This window comes from Pinus tabuliformis, chromosome 2_2 (assembly GCF_031772625.1).
Source record: "Pinus tabuliformis cultivar Carrire ecotype Pingquan chromosome 2_2, CPIR1, whole genome shotgun sequence".
NCBI lineage: Eukaryota > Viridiplantae > Streptophyta > Pinopsida > Pinales > Pinaceae > Pinus > Pinus tabuliformis.
The window spans coordinates 971,097,604-971,116,841 of NC_142300.1; the positions used below are offsets into that span (position 1 = coordinate 971,097,604).

Genomic DNA, 19,238 nt, shown 5'->3' on the forward strand with positions numbered 1-19,238 from the left:
GTGTTTTTAACAAATTATTTTGATTGACAAGCACACTTTTATCACTTTTTTGGGATCCGTAAAACTATGAAAAGGGTACCCCCTAGAGTCCTCTTTTAGCTCTTGCCAAACTCCCAAAATATGAAAATATTGTCGAGCACTTGTCTTGTTGAATTTTTTAAAATAGATGAAAATACCTTTACTCAGTGTAAGTTTTACCCTTTTCCAGACTGAGATATACTAACTATGAAAAAGGAATAACTTAATAGAGCATGACTAAGATGTTCTCTTGAGTATTATTTTTTGTGTTTTTGGACCTAAGGGACTATCTACTAAAAGGAACATTTTGAGTTTTTTTTTCCACCTCTTCCTCAAACTCTCTAAACATGAAAAATATGTCAAGTTATAGCTTCGTTGGACTCGTTAAAACATCAAAGAATTATGGACTCGTCATTCATGATGAGGTCGAACCATTCTTTCTCTCGATTCATTAAATATTCTCAAAGGGATTCATTCAAGTGATGAACTTACAAATCAAGCGTATGTTATCTTCTTGAAGCTTGTTAAAAAATAAAGAGGTATTGACCAGTATGTTTGGGGAAATTAGGAAAACAGGGTACTCCATTTGTTAATGGCAGTGAGTTGCTCTTGAACATGACAATCTTCCACTTCATCTCCACGGTCGTTGGGTTGGGAAATATGGTTGTATTTTGGTTTGTCATATAATTTCAAATCCTCAACTTTTGTTTTTGGGTCAATGTTGCCAACTCCATTCAGTGTCACCGATGTGTTCAAGAGAAGGCATTCAGACAATATCTACTACAATACTCTTAAGCCTTCACGCCATGTCTACCTTTCCTAATACAGTTTTGTATTAGCATCATTCTCATCATTCTATCTAAAATCATCATACTTGTTTTGTGTTGTTGATGGGGGATACATCAAGGCCATCTTATGGCGGGTCGCTTCTTTTCAACATTAGCTCATTATCAAGGAATTTGACTTAGAAACCCCCCTTGTCACCTTGGTTCTTTCATACATCAATGTGAAGTCTCCTCGCTCTCGACGAAAACTTTACATCATCGGCCTTCGACTGAAATATTATGTGTCGTGTTCGACGTCAACTCATTTATTCACACCATACAGATTGTACTAAAATTCCTTGAGATCCTTTAACATCATCAATGGTTTCTCTCACGTCTATTAATGACTTAAATCATTGGCTGATAATCAGATGGTGTCTACCATGTTTGACTCGAGCTGATTGATTCATATGGTTACACTCATACATTGGTTGGTTGTGTGAACGAGATATACGACCCCAAATCTAGTTTCATCCTTTCAGGTTGCGATTTTAGGAGTAATACAAGATTGCAATGTATGATTCCTATGATCATACAGGAATTCATCCAATCACGGGTCCACCATCAGTACTCTGTGGATGTTTCTTTTTATCATTATACATGTAATATTAGCTTATGTACTGAGTATGGGTATATCTCCCTTAGCAAAATGTCATGATGTAAATATATTGTAATAGATGATGATATCGTTAGTTATTCTTTATCCCAACTTGTCACAAGGTAAAGCACTTCAGTCATCATCTATCATTTCTAATTTTGTTCATTAGGGGGAAATATACTATGGTAAATTTTGTCACATCTCGTGAATAGGTCTTCAACTGGATCAATCAACATCCTTTGACTACTATTCATCATCCTTGCACAAAGCCCTAAGCATGGCTCATTTTAATCCCTAACTTTCTACTTGAAAACACCTTGTTTCAATCATTTTAAGGACCAACACACCCAGGTCTCTTATTGGCCAACGTTGACTACTAGGTTTTCCTACTTTGCATCTACATTGGTCACTAGTAGTTTGCTATGTGTTGGTGGTGCGACAATTCTATAAATTTGGGAAAACAAAAAAAATCATGAAGCTTCCTCTTCTAGAAGATTCCAAGAACTTTTGTAGCCATTTACCTCAGATAAAAGTCTCAAATCCTATCTTATCCAACTTTATAGTTTTCATCCATTATCCCTTTAGCTCATCCTTCCATCAAGAGTGGATCTCAAGCCCAGCTTGGTAAAATGTTAAGAATTCATGAACTACCTCCTTCACCTATATATTTACTATCATCCATAAGAAAGGGGTTGGATTTTGGAGAGTGATTCTACCCTTATGTTGTTAATGTGAGAGATATAATTCCATGCATTAGGGTGATTAGAGGTGCACTTTGTGATAAGGAAAGGAAAGTAAACTTGGAGGAGCTCTTCTACAATATCAACACCTATTTTTGGTTGTAAATCACTCCATTTCTATTAATGCAAATATTTTTTTGTTTTCCTATATCTAATGTTATGGTTTCATATATTTTAATACCATTTTGATCTATTAATTAAAGTGATTACATGATTCTACATAGATTCTATGGATTGTGGGCTTATGTTATCTGACTATGAAAGGTTCTAATTATAGCCATAAAAGATCGGATTGGAGCATTCAAGCCAATGAAGGATTGAAGCATACGACAAATTCCAAGTAAGCTTCATCCCGTTATGTATTTACTTTAAGGAAAACATTAGTCCCTTTGTCTCTCTATTGTTCTAGGTCAGTCCATAGGGCCCAGGGAAGACACTTTTGTACATAGTCATGAATTCCGCATAACAAAAGTGGTTTCTGTCAAGTCTAAAGTGGGAGATTGTTAACATTACAGCTAATGTGTTGTCCTTGATGGAGACCTACTTGATAAATATATGAACATTGTGATATCATGATGATTGTGTAGTCTGGAATAGAGGCTACATGTGATATGGAATAAGAAATCTCAGTATAGAGACATATGGATGTTGAAAATGAATTTTGGGAAAGTGATAGTCCATGAATCTCTCCCTCTACCTCTAGAGTCCTAATCAAAATAGGAACTGATAAGACACATGTCTTCTTAGAGTTAGAATACAATTAGGATATGTGACACATATCCTCATGATCCAATGATTCTTTCCACTCAAATTCGAATTTGGCCTTGGGGTGCCACATAAGGGTCTTCTAGAAGCCTCCTTTCAACCTACACATGTCAACAATCTCAACCCATTTGTTAGGTATAAGCATATGCACATTATTTTCTAATGTTTAACCACAAATTCACTTAAAAGGCTTAGAATTAATAAAGATTGGAAAAACATAAAGGTGGCCCAATGATAATGAAAGTGGGATGAATGTGGTGACATAGTAGTGAAATGGAGGTGAAATGGAGGTGATATAATGGACATAATAGTGAAAGTGTAATGGAAATGAATGACATTTTCAAGACTCAACAGAAAGTATATGCAGATCCTATGCAAAAGGGTCTCATACATAAGAAAAATCATGTACATTATCTGCACCATGGTAATTTGAATACTAGGGATATTTACCATGGTATTGGCCCATAGTAATGGGTGCGTCAATAATTATTTTATCCAGTCAAATAATACCAACAACATTACTAATGGATAGGCCTAAGGTATTGGCAAAGGAAAAATCTATATAAGGAGATGGAGATCAAAGTGTTAGGTGAGAAAGTTATGGGTTATTAATGTGTAATCAGATTAGAAACATGTATGCACAAAGGAGGATGGAAGAGGCTCAAATCTGATAGATCTAAAATAATAGTGACTACTAATGAATATTCGTTCTTGATGCATTAGTGACTATATCTAAAAGTGATATATTTGTTGTGATAATGATTCTATGATATGAATGTGAAACAATAAAGTTTGTGATATATGTGTTTTGGTTGCAGCAAAAGTATGATTCAATGATTTCAGATATGTATGTTGGTTTTTCTTTGTAAGGTCACATACATACGTGAATTTTCTTCTAAATAGTCGCGTATATATTTTGCGAAGTATTTTCAGTGTGCCCAGAATCTATATGTGGGTGTTATGCATAGCTTTTGTGTACATACGTTGATATTTTTTATGGAAGTCACGTATATCTTTTAGGGTCTTTCAATATGGATTGTTGATGGAATTTTATCAGTTATGTTATGTTTGCTTTTATATTTCGATGATCTCTCTATCATGGTAATATGTGTTTGATAGTACTGGTTGGGTTTAGTTGGTTATGGAATGAAATGTTGATTAGTAAAGATGCTACTATATTTTGATCTATAGTTGGCTCAGTAATCTGTGATTGATTCAATATTTGGTTCAGTGGTTGTTTCAGTATTACAATGATTCAGATTCAACTGCAAGTATATTGATATCTATATGCTAGTATTTTTCAGAGGAATCTAGTACATATGTTAGTGTGATTCATAGAAGTTGTGTATACATTCTGACATGTGCTTGATGAGGGTTTACAGTGACAACATTATGTTTCTGTGATGAAAAACATATGGTCTGGTATACTTATTGGTGGTTATGCATTGAAATGCTTATATGAATGGGTTTGATCTAGTTGCATTGATTGAAAAAGATTCAGTGATTGATTTGATGATTTGGTTGGTTCAATAACTGGATTATTTGATTTAGGGATTGGTTTTAGAATTGTTACCTTGTTTGAGTATGAAATTTTGATGAAAGGAGAATTACAAGTGTTGATGTGTTGAGTCAGGTTGATCTAATATGAAACATTATGAAATTTGGTCCATAAGAGGTACTAAGGGCTGGAGCCTTCAGTGAAGGATCAAAGCTTCCTTCCAGTAGTAGTAGGAGATTTCATGTAGGGGTAGGTGCTCCCTTCCTGTAGGAGTTGGTAAATTAGATCAGGGGATGGGAACTCCCTTCCAGTGGGTGTTGGGGAACGAGGTAAGGTTGTAACCTTCTACAGATGGATGCATGCGTATCGATATGAGTCTGTGTCAGTACAATATTGTAAGATGTTTTCCTTTATAATAAAAGAAGAAGACAAAGATGATGACAACGATGGTTTTCTCCCACATTGGGTTTCCACTTAAAAATCTTGGTGTTCTCATGTGTTGCTTATGTTTGATAGCTTATTCTTGTCTTACTGCTCAAGATTAGTGCTTAATTAATGAATAATGAATTTATGATGCATAGGTTAAAGATGAATAGATGATGAAATATATGAAAAGTTAGTTAACTAGATATACGTTGTTTGCCTTTACTAAAGGCACATACATAAGTTGGTTGCATGAATGATAGTAGTGTATGGAAATCATAATATGAAATGAAAAGTTTTAAAGTGAGTTTAAAATAATTTATTTAGGCCCCCTCTCAGCATTTTTCCAAAAATTTCTAAGAATTTTTATCAATGGAAGTGTATTTTTTTGTGTGAATTTGTGTCTCCTCCTCACTGTGTTTCTGTTTTCTCCTCTATGCCTTTATAGAAAAAGAACCTTGAATATGATGAACATTTGCTTTCAATTGTTGCAAAATTCACTTACAGAGGCAAAAATCTCACTTGATTAATGAGGATCACTCTCACGGGGTCTCCACTAGGGGAGCAATACCATAACACATGGGTTCATATTGGGGGATATTTATTGAGGAAAAAATGACAATATATATTGGGGGATATATAGGGGGTTGAGGGTTTTGATATTGGCATGTATAAAAAATGGAGTCCAAAGTTAATGAAAATATATAAAGGGGTATAAAAAATCTTAATGAAAAATGATTACCTACAATATCTTTTGAAAGTAGGGGTTTTTAAATTGGGAATGTGTATTGAGTTTGTATTGGTAGGGGGTTAAATAATGTGATTTTTAAAGGTATTTTCCAATATGTAGTCAAATTAAGGGTATTATTTAATATGCCACGAACGCATGTGATATGTCAGAGGTTCATTGACTGAAGCCCCTGTGACCATGCCAAAGGTGTCTCGACTGTGTAGTGTGCAATGCAAAGGGATTGTCCAAAGAAATAATTGTCATGCATAAGGCCCATCTATAGTGATATTTATCATCGTAGCCTTATTTCTCATACACATACACAACTTTAATTTTGGTCCTTCAACTACCTTGCATGAACTAACCACTGCCATCATTTGAAATTTGGTAGAATTATTAACCCTTGATGTTAGGACCTATTGCATATATTCGATAAAGCCTCACTTGAAATGCTCTCATAAATCTACATATGATAATTATATTTTCCAATAGCTTGCATGAAAATCTAAGAGCGTACAACCTAGAAAAGTAACTATAGAAAATGCATGGCTTCCAATTCCAACACACATGAGTTTTACTCTTCCTCATAGTTTTTTCTTGAAAACCAATCTGAACCCTTTGTGTAAAAAATGTCTTAAGAATATAGATCAATGTTGCCATGGTAGTTATCAAGACTATTGGAAACAATATAAACTCATGCACAAGAAATAAATCCGCATTTCTCCACATATATATGGTGGAATTAATAAAAAACCAAATGATGAAGGAATTGATTTTTTTCTCTTCTTCCTTGATATTCTCCAACTTTGGTCTCTAGAATTGACCTATGGATGTCACTAACTACTCATACTATTTCTTCAAATATGGAGTATTGCAAAGTCCATGCTCATCATCTTGACCTTCTTTATTTATTTTTTCATCTCACTTTCCATCTATCGAGGGTCGTAGTTTAAATTCACCAATTAAATTATATCATATATGCATATTTTTTTTCAAGCTAGTTTATTTGATCAACAGGTGTGTTTATAAAGGTGCTTATGTATTTCTTATTTGACGAATTGGTTAAATTTCATATATTGCCCACACAACTTTCTTTTATTTGACTTTTCAATGTCTTGAAGCTCAATGGCACATTGAACTTTTGATTATTTTTGTGAAGTTTAGTTATAATTTTTAATATTTGGGTGATTTTATCTGCTTTTATGGAGGACAAAGGGAAGATGCAATCGTTCCAATAGAAATGTCTCTAGAGAGCGTGCTTGAAATAACACACCTTCACTTGGGTTGCATATCAAAATAATTATTTATTTTATTAGACAATAGTGATGAGAATATAGTTATGTACACCATACTAGTAAACATCATCCAACCACTGTCAAGAAATTTGAGGTGCTCGGAAGTGGACAGTCTAAAAATGCTATCTCCTTGGCCAATCATGTACTACTTGTATTTATGCCGTAAGGTGTTCCCCTCTAAGATCAACCCTACTCTAATCTTACCTGTCTTATTATAACCTGTCTGATATGATGTTAGACAATTAAAACATTTTCCACTGTTAATCACAAATATAGTTATAACTGAAATAATAACAGTCTAGACTTCATCTTTTTCTTGCAGCAACGAACCTTCATCTTTTCTTCGACTAGTGAACCCTGAAGGGAGACGACCATGACTTGTCCAGAGTGAAGGTAGACGACCATGGGTTGAAACTGGCTTGTATTGCAGAATGAAGTTAGATGACCATTTCTTGCAATGAGCTTGCGTTGTAGAATGAAGGTAGACGACCATGGTAGAAACCCTCCTCTCATTTGCATTTCTAGCTACCAAGTTTCCTAATTGTTTATCACTTCCAGATTCATGATTTCTTGTTGCTTCCAGGGAGGGTTTCATGTTGAGGAAATGTCTCATTCAACACCTCCACCCTGTTATTACATTCGTTTAGCTAGCATTTGCCTACCTTCATCTCATCTTGGTTCCCCATTTTACCATAGAAAACAACACACAAGTTCCATATTTGGTTCTGTTGTAACGAGTTTCTATTTTGTGGAAAGATCCTTGGAGCTTTGGCCTAGATGTTCGGCCTGTGATAGGTGTGCAAATTAATTTTGGTGCTCAGTTAGAGCGCTGCTTCACTTGAATCAAAATTGTCTTTGTGGGAATGCCTCTTATGCTATATGGTTTTGAATGTAGGTAATTGATGTTACAGAGATCCTCACACACAAAACTAATTTTAAATAGTGAATGTGGCCTCTGGACACCAAATGAATTGAAGGAAAACACATTAAAACTCATCGCCTTACTTCAAAACTTGACTGAGAGATTTCCAGTTATAGGAACGAGCCGAGCAAACTTAGAGGAGATATTTCCAATTATAGGAACGAGTCGAGCAAACTTAGAGGAGGTTGTAGATCATGCTTGTAAACTTGGAATTTTTATTTCCCTTTATCTTGCCCTTCCATTTGCCAACAGTACCATTATTGCATTGAGATTTGGGTGCTAAATCAAACCTCAACATGTTATTATGTTACTAAACATGGCAAAATGTCAATGAGGTAGGCTTTGAAAGCTCACTTGTATCACCCTTTGCACATCAACCCTGCTAACTGTAATAGTTTGGAAAGTAGCTTAAGAGCAGAGTTATGATCTGCTTTCAATCAGACCCTGCTTCCTGAAATTACTGCAGAACATCTGAGATATAGTGTCCATAATCACTCATGGGTTTTTATGATTCAACCAAGGAAATGGATCCACTAGTCATTGCTCTACTAAAAGACCCTTTGCAAATTTATGAGACCAAAACCTTGTTTCTTGTTTGTGGTGTTTAAGCCTCAAGGCTCTCGCTTCTTGGCCCATTCAGACTTATTGCAGCAAAAAATTGTGGCTAGTTTGACCCAACAAAAGTCATGCTATTTTTCTGGTAGGAAAGATTCCTGTTACGCTCAACAAATGTGTCAATATTAGTTTGTGAGGAACCACCAGGCATAACTACCTTGATTGCAGCTTCCATGAGTTTGACAACATTCTTCCTTGATTCTCTCCCTTCATATCCTTGCATGAGACTTCTCACCACTTTCTTTATCTCAATAGACTTTACCAAAACATTTTCATGAGCTTTACCCTCTAAATCCATGCCTACTACTTTCCATATATCCCTTGAAAACCTGCAGTTGAGAAATTGTTCTGATCAGTTGATGCTCTCAATGGTGGATTTCTAACCATTGTGGGTTAAGATCCCCCCACAGATAGATGAGACAACACTTTCAGCTGAGGTGCCCAAGTCTTACTCTAGCATGTGATTGCTAGCAAGACAAGTTTAACTGAAGAGGTTGCAAATTTTTAAAAGGGTTTTCCAAGATAGATTTGAAGGCCATTATTTGTGGTTCCTTTTTGCGGCTTATAGAATAGATTTGGTGTAACCCTAACTAATGATCCAAAAGTAAACTCAGGACACTTATCTGATGTAAGATTTGTGACAGTTAACTCTCTCTCCTTGCATTATCATATACTCAGATCTGATCTTGAAGCAAGCCCTATGACCTTGTGTTTTAAACAAAATTCAGAGAAGCATCTTTGGCCTCAATCGTTTAGCTTGGTCTCACCCTAATTACAGTTCAAATTTTTCTCTTCAAGTTTATTACATTATAATTTAAACCCTATGAAATGATTTAACCTTTCTTCTAAGTTTGTGGTAGGTGTTGGTCTTGTTTGCTGATGTTTAACGACTATAGACACAGGTCTAGAAGTTTATTGTATGCACACCATTGACTTGTGTTACATAATTTGAGCTTTGAAGATAATCAAAATTGTAGTCTCATCTAAGAAGTAGCTTCAGTTGATAAGATATATAAGACCAAAACCAAAATCCAAGATACTTCTAGATAGTCCAAAATAATTTCTCTTGATACAAATCTGATCAAAGCACTATTTTACTCCTTGTAAAGCACATTGATCTATGGTCATTGATTGTTGGAACTATTGAATGTATGATTTGATGAAGAATATTCAAATGTACAATTGATATTTTGTATTGAAATTTAAATACTATCACATCTTATCAATTCTAGTCCAAAATTTGAAGTCTGTAGCAGAAATGAATTAACAAGATTCAATTGTTTGAGACTAAAAAACTTAATTCATTGTTTGGAAGTCAGTTTGAACCTAGAAGCATCTTCAGGAACACATGAGTCTTTGAAGCAGCACATCTTTGATGAATATTCATTGTGCTTATAGACTATTCATATATCATACATCTTCAGCAGACTAGAAAAGGCATCTTCAGATCTGTCTACAATAAGTTGAAAGCAAAAGGTACTTGATTTGTTTACAGTTTTAAGGCTTGAGGTACAAATTTGTTCAATTTCATGGTCACTTCTTTTAAAGAAGCCTACCTATAGAAGTCCTTGGGATAGTGTATGTCCCCCAACATGAACCATAATGGTTAGTCTGAAGAAAGAAGAATGAAATCAGTCATTATGAATTTAGAGTTGGGAATTCTAGGTTATGTCTGCTTTCCAGTCTATCACAGGAATTCAACTTACTTTTTTCCTATTAAGTACCCATGTTCTTACTCTAGCGTGTGATTGCTAGCAAGGCAAGTTTAACTGAAGAGGTTTCATTTACACAAATGCTACTCTGTTATAGTCTTCAACAAATCATTAAAGAAACTTCAACTGATTACTTTATTTTTTATCTTCTTCCATCTTTTCTTCGCATTGAGCAACGCAATTAGTGTTAACAACCTTAAAATCATAGAAATTTTCATTTAAATGGAAAATAAATATTTTCAATCTTAGCAGAGAAGTCCTAGACAAATGATTTATCTATACATATTACAGGTTCAGTACACAATGTAAACAAATTGTTCCAAAGGCTACAACAGATTTATTGCAGCAAAAAATCATGGCTAGTTTGACCCAGCAGAAGTCATGCTATTTTGCTAGTGGAAAAGATTCCTGATTCTGGATTTCACTTTCATAAACTTGTGTATGAAATATGAGATTAGAAGAGTATTCCTCTCGATAAAAAGAATGAATATCTTTTGGCAAGAGTTGTAGGATACCTAGTAGACAAGTGATGAACTTGGTGGGATTTTTTACATCCTCTGCTGCAAAAAGAAATAGGAGGTAATCAGTGATGCTAATATTGGAATTGGGGAAGCTTTGGAGAGTTTCTAAGGCTTGAACAATGCACTAGGGTTAGTGTGGAATTCTCCGTCTTTACTGAATTGAAGATGGATGTCTCATAATTTCAACAGATGATTTAATATAATATCAAATTTCTAGTTTGTTTGCCAACATTTAAATTAAGCAGTGTGGATATGGCAAAGACAATCAAAATTGTAGTCTCATCTGAGAAGTAGCTTTGGTTGATAAGATATATAAGACCAAAACCAAAATCCAAGATACTTCTAGATAGTCCAAAATAATTTCTCTTGATACAAATCTGATCAAAGCACTATTTTACTCCTTGTAAAGTGCATTGATCTATGGTCATTGATTGTTGGAACTGTTGAATGTATGATTTGATGAAGAATATTCAAATGTACAATTGATATTCTGTATTGAAATTTAAATACTATCACATCTTATCAATTCTAGTCCAAAATTTGAAGTCTGTAGAAAAAAAAATTCAATTGTTTGAGACTAAAAAACTTAATTCACTGTTTGGAAGTTAGTTTGAACCTAGAAGCATCTTCAGGAACACATGAGTCTCTGAAGCAGCATGTCTTCGATGAATATTCATTGTGCTTATAGACTATTCATATATCATACATCTTCAACAGACTAGGAAAGACATCTTCAGATCTGTCTACAATAAGTTTAAAGCAAAAGGTAAACATTGGTAGAGCCTGTTTCACTTACAGAGCCTAAACAAAACAAACTATGATCTTTATAAAGCATATTGAGGAATTCACTCTCAACCAAATCATCATCATCTCTATTAGAAGCCTTTCCCAAATTGCTGTGTCTCTCTTGTTTATGCTCATGAGACACTTGAGCGTCACCATTCTTCTCCAAACAGGAATCAAGAGAAACTGATTGCTGAACCTGTGAGACACTTGTGGCATTCTCCATCCTACCGTCCTCTTCTCTAGATTTCAAAATATTCACTTCAGAACTCTTATTGCCATCCGGTAATTCTGACAAATTTCCACCGCTAATCTCCACCCCTTTCTCAACAACTATGAACTCAATATCATCCTCTAGACTAACAAATTTATTATCATTCTTCAAAGCAACCTCTCTAAAAATACAACTAGATCGATCTCGATGACTGAATGGAGGGAATAAATTGATTTTCACTTTAAGAGAAAACAAGGATGCCAAACTGGACCCCTTCACATCTTTTGATGGTTGAACTTGCACACTAGTTTTAGAAGGGCTCTCATTAATAGGGACTTCTATGCTCAAATAAGTCATATGTTCATGATTTGTCCTAGGTGTAGATATGGAGGCAGATACATGACCTGCTAATGCACATATTGATGGACTTATAGATTGCTTTGATAATCTGTCACGAAAATGTACATCACCAGCACTTTTTGGCAATTGCCACAACTCCTTGTTCAGGATCATATAATAGAATGTCACAATTAAAGTTCCTCCTTTAACCTTACCTGCAAGCTTAAAACTTGTAGTCTAACTTCTGGGCTTTGCATTCTCTCTATCATCGGCTATAAATTCTGGAAGCCATTTGCTGAGATCAAGTCGATGCTTCCCAAAATCTAAGCCCTCGACATCCAATGCAGTCACAAAAAGAGTGAAATTTTTTGAACTATAATGCATACCTTGATCGGGTTTTTTGTTGCCAAATATGGTGGAAGTATGGTGGAGAGTTTCTTCAAATTCTGCAGTTCCTTGAGAAACAGTAGCAGGTTTTGTCTGTACCTCTCTATTTCTTCTCCTCCAACAGATAGAAACATGAGAGCCATTCATGCTTTGTAGAAGTCCCTCTATTTGGTGTAATTAACAATTTTTGGACCTTGGTAATTCTTACTTGCCTCATCTCTTTCTCAAATTATAATTTCAATCTTAATTATGTTTGAACTCTGTTTTTAGAAAATATTTTTTAACCAATCTAATATATATATATATATCTCCTCATTTCTTTTCAATTTAATTTACCTTAATTAGACCTTTAATTATTTCAAGAGAAAAAAACAGGGGTGAGAAGAAAATAATACCTAAAGACTTCACGCCAAATTTTAGAAAGGTTCTACAAGCCAAAATAAGCTAAGATTTATCAAATTAAACTAAATGTGTGTTGTTAAAACCGAAGCAGAACCTTACACTGCTAACATGATGGATACTCTGTTCAAGAATTAAGGAGATAACCACAAATGCCAAACAAACAACTGCTACTGCCCAAGTAGGAGTTTTCTCTAAAGAACGATCAGTGCTAGCTCCACCTTCTGCCATATTCTTCTCAGAGGACTGACAACTTCTTCTCCTTCACAATAATCTTTAAAAAAAATCACTATTTAGACAAGTTCCAATAAGGAAGGATTGATTCTCAACCAAAATATCCAATTCCCAAATCCTAAATGCAAGAACAGGAGTTGTTTCTAAATACACATGTTGTCGAAGTATCTATTTTATAATGTTGGTTTATGTAAGAAACTAGCTTCATTAGATTTGAAAAATTCAAAGGACGAGGAGAGTAATTGGCATAGTGTCTTATAATTAATCCAAGTCAATGCAATGGCTTGGAAAGTCCAAATCACTGAACACAAATCCAGGCCCACATCAGAATCCATTACTAAAATATTCGATAGGTTGGATTTAACAATCAATAGCTTGAACTATTTCTGAACACAAATCTTGGCCCACATCATAATCCATTATTACAATAATTGATAGGTTAGATTTAACAATCAATAGTTTGAACTATTTCTGAATACCCTTGTTGCCGAAATTGTCTATTTTATAATGTTGGATTTGAAAACTTCAAAGGAAGAACAAAGCAATTGGCATAGTCTGTGTTATAAGTTATCATTGAACACAAATCTAGGCCCACATTAGATTCCATTATTACAATAATGGAGGGGTCGAGTTTCATGTACGATCCTATTGTGAAATAGCATTCAAATGATGTTTATATCATAGTTACAAAATTCTCGCGAATTTACCCAAAAATTTGGTAATAAGATTCACTGCGCTGATTCATACACAGGTTTGAATAATGTATAGTAATGTATGAAAACCAAAAAAAATTGTTTTAAAAAGTTTACAAAAAGGAATAACATGTTTACTCAAACTTATTTTTCCTTTAGGTAAAAAATTTGTTGGATTATATATCAAAATTATCAGGTGCATGTATACTATGAAATCGTAATGACCATAGATTGTGATTAACAAGTGTATGTTCACTGAAGTCATGAACATTGGTTATGACTAAAGGAATTCATTTTTGACATCATCACCAAGTTCTACTAAAGGTACTCTTATTAGAGGTATATGTTTGCGGGCTCCATTGTCCATATACCAGTTGACATCAGACATGATGTCACATGACAAGCATGAGACCATTGAGAAGTGTATCTCAAGAATGGATGAAAGCTCATCCACTTGAGCTGATGTTTTTTCACTTCTTGCAAGTCGCTTCTAGCATTGTTGCTTGCCGTTCCCCTTCTTCTGATGACATTGGAAGAAAAGTGCCCAAACTTTTGACACTTCAAGCACTTGATGTGGCTCAAGTCCTTCTTTCCCTGGTTACAAGAACCTGGCTTCTCTTTCTTCCCTTTTTAACCCTTCGTAGTTCCTTTTTTCTTGTTTCCCTTATTAATCTTACTAACAAGGACAAAATTTTGCTCCTTAATACCTGCAATAGTATCCAATATTGTCTCCTTCTAGTTGAAGTCATTCCATAGCCCGCTAAAAATGAGAAGATTTTTTTGGCCAGATGTCATAGCCAAAATGTTTCCGAAAAGAACAAGACCTATTTAATGCAATGAGCATTGGGTACTAGCTCTTTACCCTTCATCTACTAATTTTCATCTTCAATGATTCTTTATATGTCACAATGCTTCTCGAATTTATGCCTTACGACGTTACCTTTACAACATCTAGTGCAAATGCTAGTTTATGTTACTATGGAGTCCAAAGGTTTTATATTGAAATATATACCATCTTTATGTATGCAACTAAATTTGGGATTCTCACAATTCAGAGTTGAAGGTAATAGGGTTTCTTTTGCATGCTAGAATGGGGATTGAGAACTATAATCAATGACTGAATGCAACAAGTTTTAAGTGAATGGTAATCTATGCAATTTTTTTTTCTTTTTTTTTACAATAATATCTAGATGAAAATTTATGTGTTTTTTTAATGGTCACAGGATTTCACAACAATATTGAAGATTGGAACAACACACCTAAATAAATTCTAATGTATATCACAACTTAGTTTTTAAATCAATTGTGGGGAGAGTGATCATTTGTTGTTATCCATGAATGCAAGTTGACTCATCAATCCTACTAGGAAAAAACAAATCTTAACACACCTAAAGCAATTTCAAGGCATAGCATATATATATCTATATATATATGTAATAAGGTTTTATCATTTAAGCATTATCATTAAACTATAATAGATTAAATTCAATTTATCAAAATATTAGTTTTATTTAAAAATGTCATGTATTTTTAAAATACATTATTAAATAAATTTTGTCTAAAATTTAATTACAAATTTGTAAAATTGTAAATTCAAATTATTAAATTTTTACACATTAAATATTCTACATTAAAATTAATTATACTAAAAAATTTCAAAATTGTGATTCAGAAATTTATTCCAAACCATTAAAAATAGTAATTTAATAAACAATTATATTAAAAAATTGATTACCAATTTATTATTGCAATAGGTATATTTATTTTGGAGTAGGGTTTCAAATTTTAATTTATTTTACACTAGGTTTTTAAGTTTTATTTAGTTATAAATAATTAGGGGTATGGGTGTCTATTTTGGAAATAAATTTCTACACTTTTAATTTAATTATTATGTTAATAATTATTATGTGAATGGTAAGGATTTAACATTCATAGAATATTTTCAAATATCTTTAATAGTATACACAAATCAAAGGTGGAGATTTATCTCAAAAATACTATGTCATTTTTGCCTTTTCAATTAAAGTTATTAATTTAAAAGAAAATCGTATGAACAAGTATCATATGCAATGACTTTTTGATTTTTGGGCATATGGTATTGATAAGCATAATATTGTAACAAGACCTATTTACAAATTAAGAATTTCAAGATATAATAGAGGTGAATCTTTATGGTTAATAATATTGTTAGATTTTTTTTTTTTTTTATTTTTAAGTGTAAATATGTTTAACTTATATATTGTTTCTTTTATGTTATCAATAATAATAATAATACATAAAGTTGTAATTTAGTTAATTTTTATGTTTTTCTAATTTATATGGTTGTGTCAATTATTAGGGGATGATGAGAAATATTCTAGATTATTTTTATTACTGGATGATAGGGATTTAAACTCAGAATATTGTAAGTTATTTTTAGTAGTATTCAAAAATGAAAAATCCAAAATTATCTCCAAATAGTTATACCTGTTTTGTAAAATGATATCTGAAATTTTAAGAATATAGTATTATCATCCATAGTATTATAAAAAACATTTACAAATTAACTCAAAACTATAGTTCTATAATTGATAATAATAATAATAGTAATTTATAATTTATTTAAATTTTATAATTTCTTAATTTTAATAACATTTTTATAAATTGATGTTTATTTGTTTTGGTAAGTCAGATTGATGTTTATACCACTCACCCATAGTTAACTTATATGATTGTTCTCTTGTTTAGCTCGTATCAAATAAATTAAAAAAGGACAGAACAAAAATAACTAAATTATCTCATTTAGTACCAGTTTCATTGTCACATCTCTCTCGACACAAGATTCTCCCTCGTCCGGCACAGTTCATGCTAGTGTTTAAGACAAAACCATATCAAATAAATTCAATAAGTGAATGACAGCTCGAAAACATCTGAAATCAATTAAATAAATGAAGAATAAAAGTCACTAAATTGTCAGATTTAATTATAATTTCTTATGAAATCTCTCTGCTCAAAGGATTCTCTCTCGTGACAGTTTATGCCGTAACAAAATAACGGAGGGCTGTTATGCTGGTACAAAATAATGGCTATTTGATAAAGATTGTGTGATCGATGAAGAGAAATAAATGGTTAAATATACACGGCATTATTCTGATGCTTTCAATCTCCAAGCAATTCAGTTCCTCAATTGCCTTTTAGTTTTGTCCACTCAAATATTATCTTCTATTGATCATAAGAGAGCATTAAGTAGCCACTAGCAGTGTGACAGAGCTCAAGATAGAAGAGAAACATGGCTTTGAATCCTGAACCCTTGCACGCAATTGTGATTCCGTATCCAACGCTGGGTCACATAATTCCCATGATGCAGTTTGCGAAGAGACTTGCTTTCAAAGGTGTTACAGTCACCTTCGTTACAACGCATCACATACACCAGCAGATCACTAAAGCTGATATTCACAGTGCTGAACAAGACGATCCTATTGAGCAGGAAGCTCGGAATCTTGGTCTAGATATTCGCTCTGCCCAAATTTCCGATGGATTACCTCTAGATTTCGATCGGTCCGCCGGATTCAAAGATTTTATGCTCTCTGTCGAGAATATGGGAGGAGAGTTCGAAAAGCTTCTGCACAATCTCAACAAGGCGGGGCCTCCTATATCGTGCGTCATAGCTGATACCATACTTATCTGGTCATTTGAAGTCACTAGGAAATTCGGCATTCCCTGGATTTCATTCTGGACACAGCCGACAGCTCTTTACTCGATCTACTATCACGCACATCTGCTGCAGGATTTTCGTCACTCTCTTTGTGAAGGAATTGGTAAGTTTTCAGTTCCTTTGTTTATTTACAATTACAGTTTTGAACTCGGGTTTCCAGGGTTACAGTTTTGAACTAGGGTTTCCAGGCAGTTCGCCTGAACGCTTGATAGTTACTGACAACTGAACCTTTTTCCCCGTTTACTTGTCGTCATTTGGATCTGGGTGCAGTTGACGAGAGAAGCATTTCGATCGATTATATTCCGGGAGTCCCACCCTTAGCTGTAGGAGACCTTCCATCCTTCTTCCGCGAGGTAGATGCCGATACACAGTACATTCTTGATGGGTTATCTAAGTGCTTTATGCTAAGTCGCGAGGCAGATTGGGTTCTCGGTAATTCTTTCGATGGTCTCGAAAGCGGGGAATTGAGTTTACAACCTCCGGTTTTGCATGTTGGTCCGCTGCTTCCATCCGGTTATTTGAACAGTGAGCATTCTGACGACACAAGAGTTGGAACTAACATTTGGTCACAGTGTGACTGCTCCGAGTGGCTGGATGCAAAACCTAATGGTTCCGTTATATACGTTTCCTTTGGGAGTATGATCCATACGACTAAAGCTCAGGTGGAGGAAATAGCGATGGGTCTCAAGGAAAGCGGACAGTTCTTTCTCTGGGCTCTACGTCCAGACATAGTCTCTTCGACAGTCTCAGACTGCTTACCAGACGGTTTTCTGAATGAGACGAAGAGGCAGGGGCTCGTTGTTCCATGGTGCAATCAGCTGCAAGTGTTATCCCATCCCTCCATTGCGGGTTTCATTACTCACTGCGGATGAAACTCGATGCTTGAAAGCATAGCGTTTGGAGTTCCCTTGGTAGGGTTTCCATTTTGGAATGATCAATTCACCAACTGCAAGCTCATGGCTGATGAATGGAAGATTGGTTTCAGATTAAGCGGAGACGATGACGAGGAAGATAAGGGAGTGATAGTGAGGGGAGATGTATCTAAGGCTATCATTAAATTATTTTGTGACGAAGGCAAGGAGGTGAAGAAAAATGTGGAGGTCTTAAAAGAGAGTGCGAGAGCTGGAGTGCGTCAACGAGGATCTTCCGATAAGAACATTGAGAGCTTTGTAGAAGGTTTGAGAGCAATGCGTTCTAAACATGAAGAAAAATGTGTGAGTGAATAAGTAAACAACCGTGAACGATCGTGAGTCCATTGTTCAGCCCATGTCGCTATTTGTTCAGTCCATTGTGACTGGTTTCTTTCCGGCCACTAGCAGGCTGCGTGAAATTTGAAGTTTCCCTTGGCATCTACACCATGCTTCACATCTTTTTGATAAATAGCTGTCTGGTCTCTAATTTCAATGATATTTCTTGCTAGTTCGATCCTTTCTGAAAGCATGTTTCTGATTACATAATAAAACCATTTTCTCTAAATTATCAATTTTAGATATTTTAATTATTTAATTATATCTCTATCATGCTGTTCCTTCTCCGTCCTTCTTTTTAAGTACAATTTTTCTTTATCATGTTGTTCCTTCTCCTTCCTTTTTTTATACAATTTTTCTTTGTGCGTTTCAAACCAAATTAGAAAACTTGATTAGATTCAATTTTCTTTTTTCTAATAGCTTTTAGATTGGAAAATTTGATAAATATTTTATTTTATTTATATTTTTTAAAATTTGTGATACACATTTCATAGTTTACCATAGTCTGTATTGTTAAGCAATTGTTAAAGCATTTTTTTATGGATGATAATTTAGATTTACACAAGTTTGAAGGTTAGTTTTGTCAAT

At 34.2% G+C, this 19,238-nt stretch overlaps 1 pseudogene across 1 annotated transcript; it reads left to right on the top strand.

Moving 5' to 3' along the window:
- Positions 1-16,698: 16,698 nt before the first annotated feature.
- On the top strand, positions 16,699-18,968 carry LOC149196479 (UDP-glycosyltransferase 86A2-like; annotated as a pseudogene). Its single transcript, XR_016254138.1, has 2 exons — positions 16,699-17,506; positions 17,674-18,968. The product of XR_016254138.1 is annotated as a UDP-glycosyltransferase 86A2-like (transcript).
- The last annotated feature ends 270 nt before the right edge of the window (positions 18,969-19,238 follow it).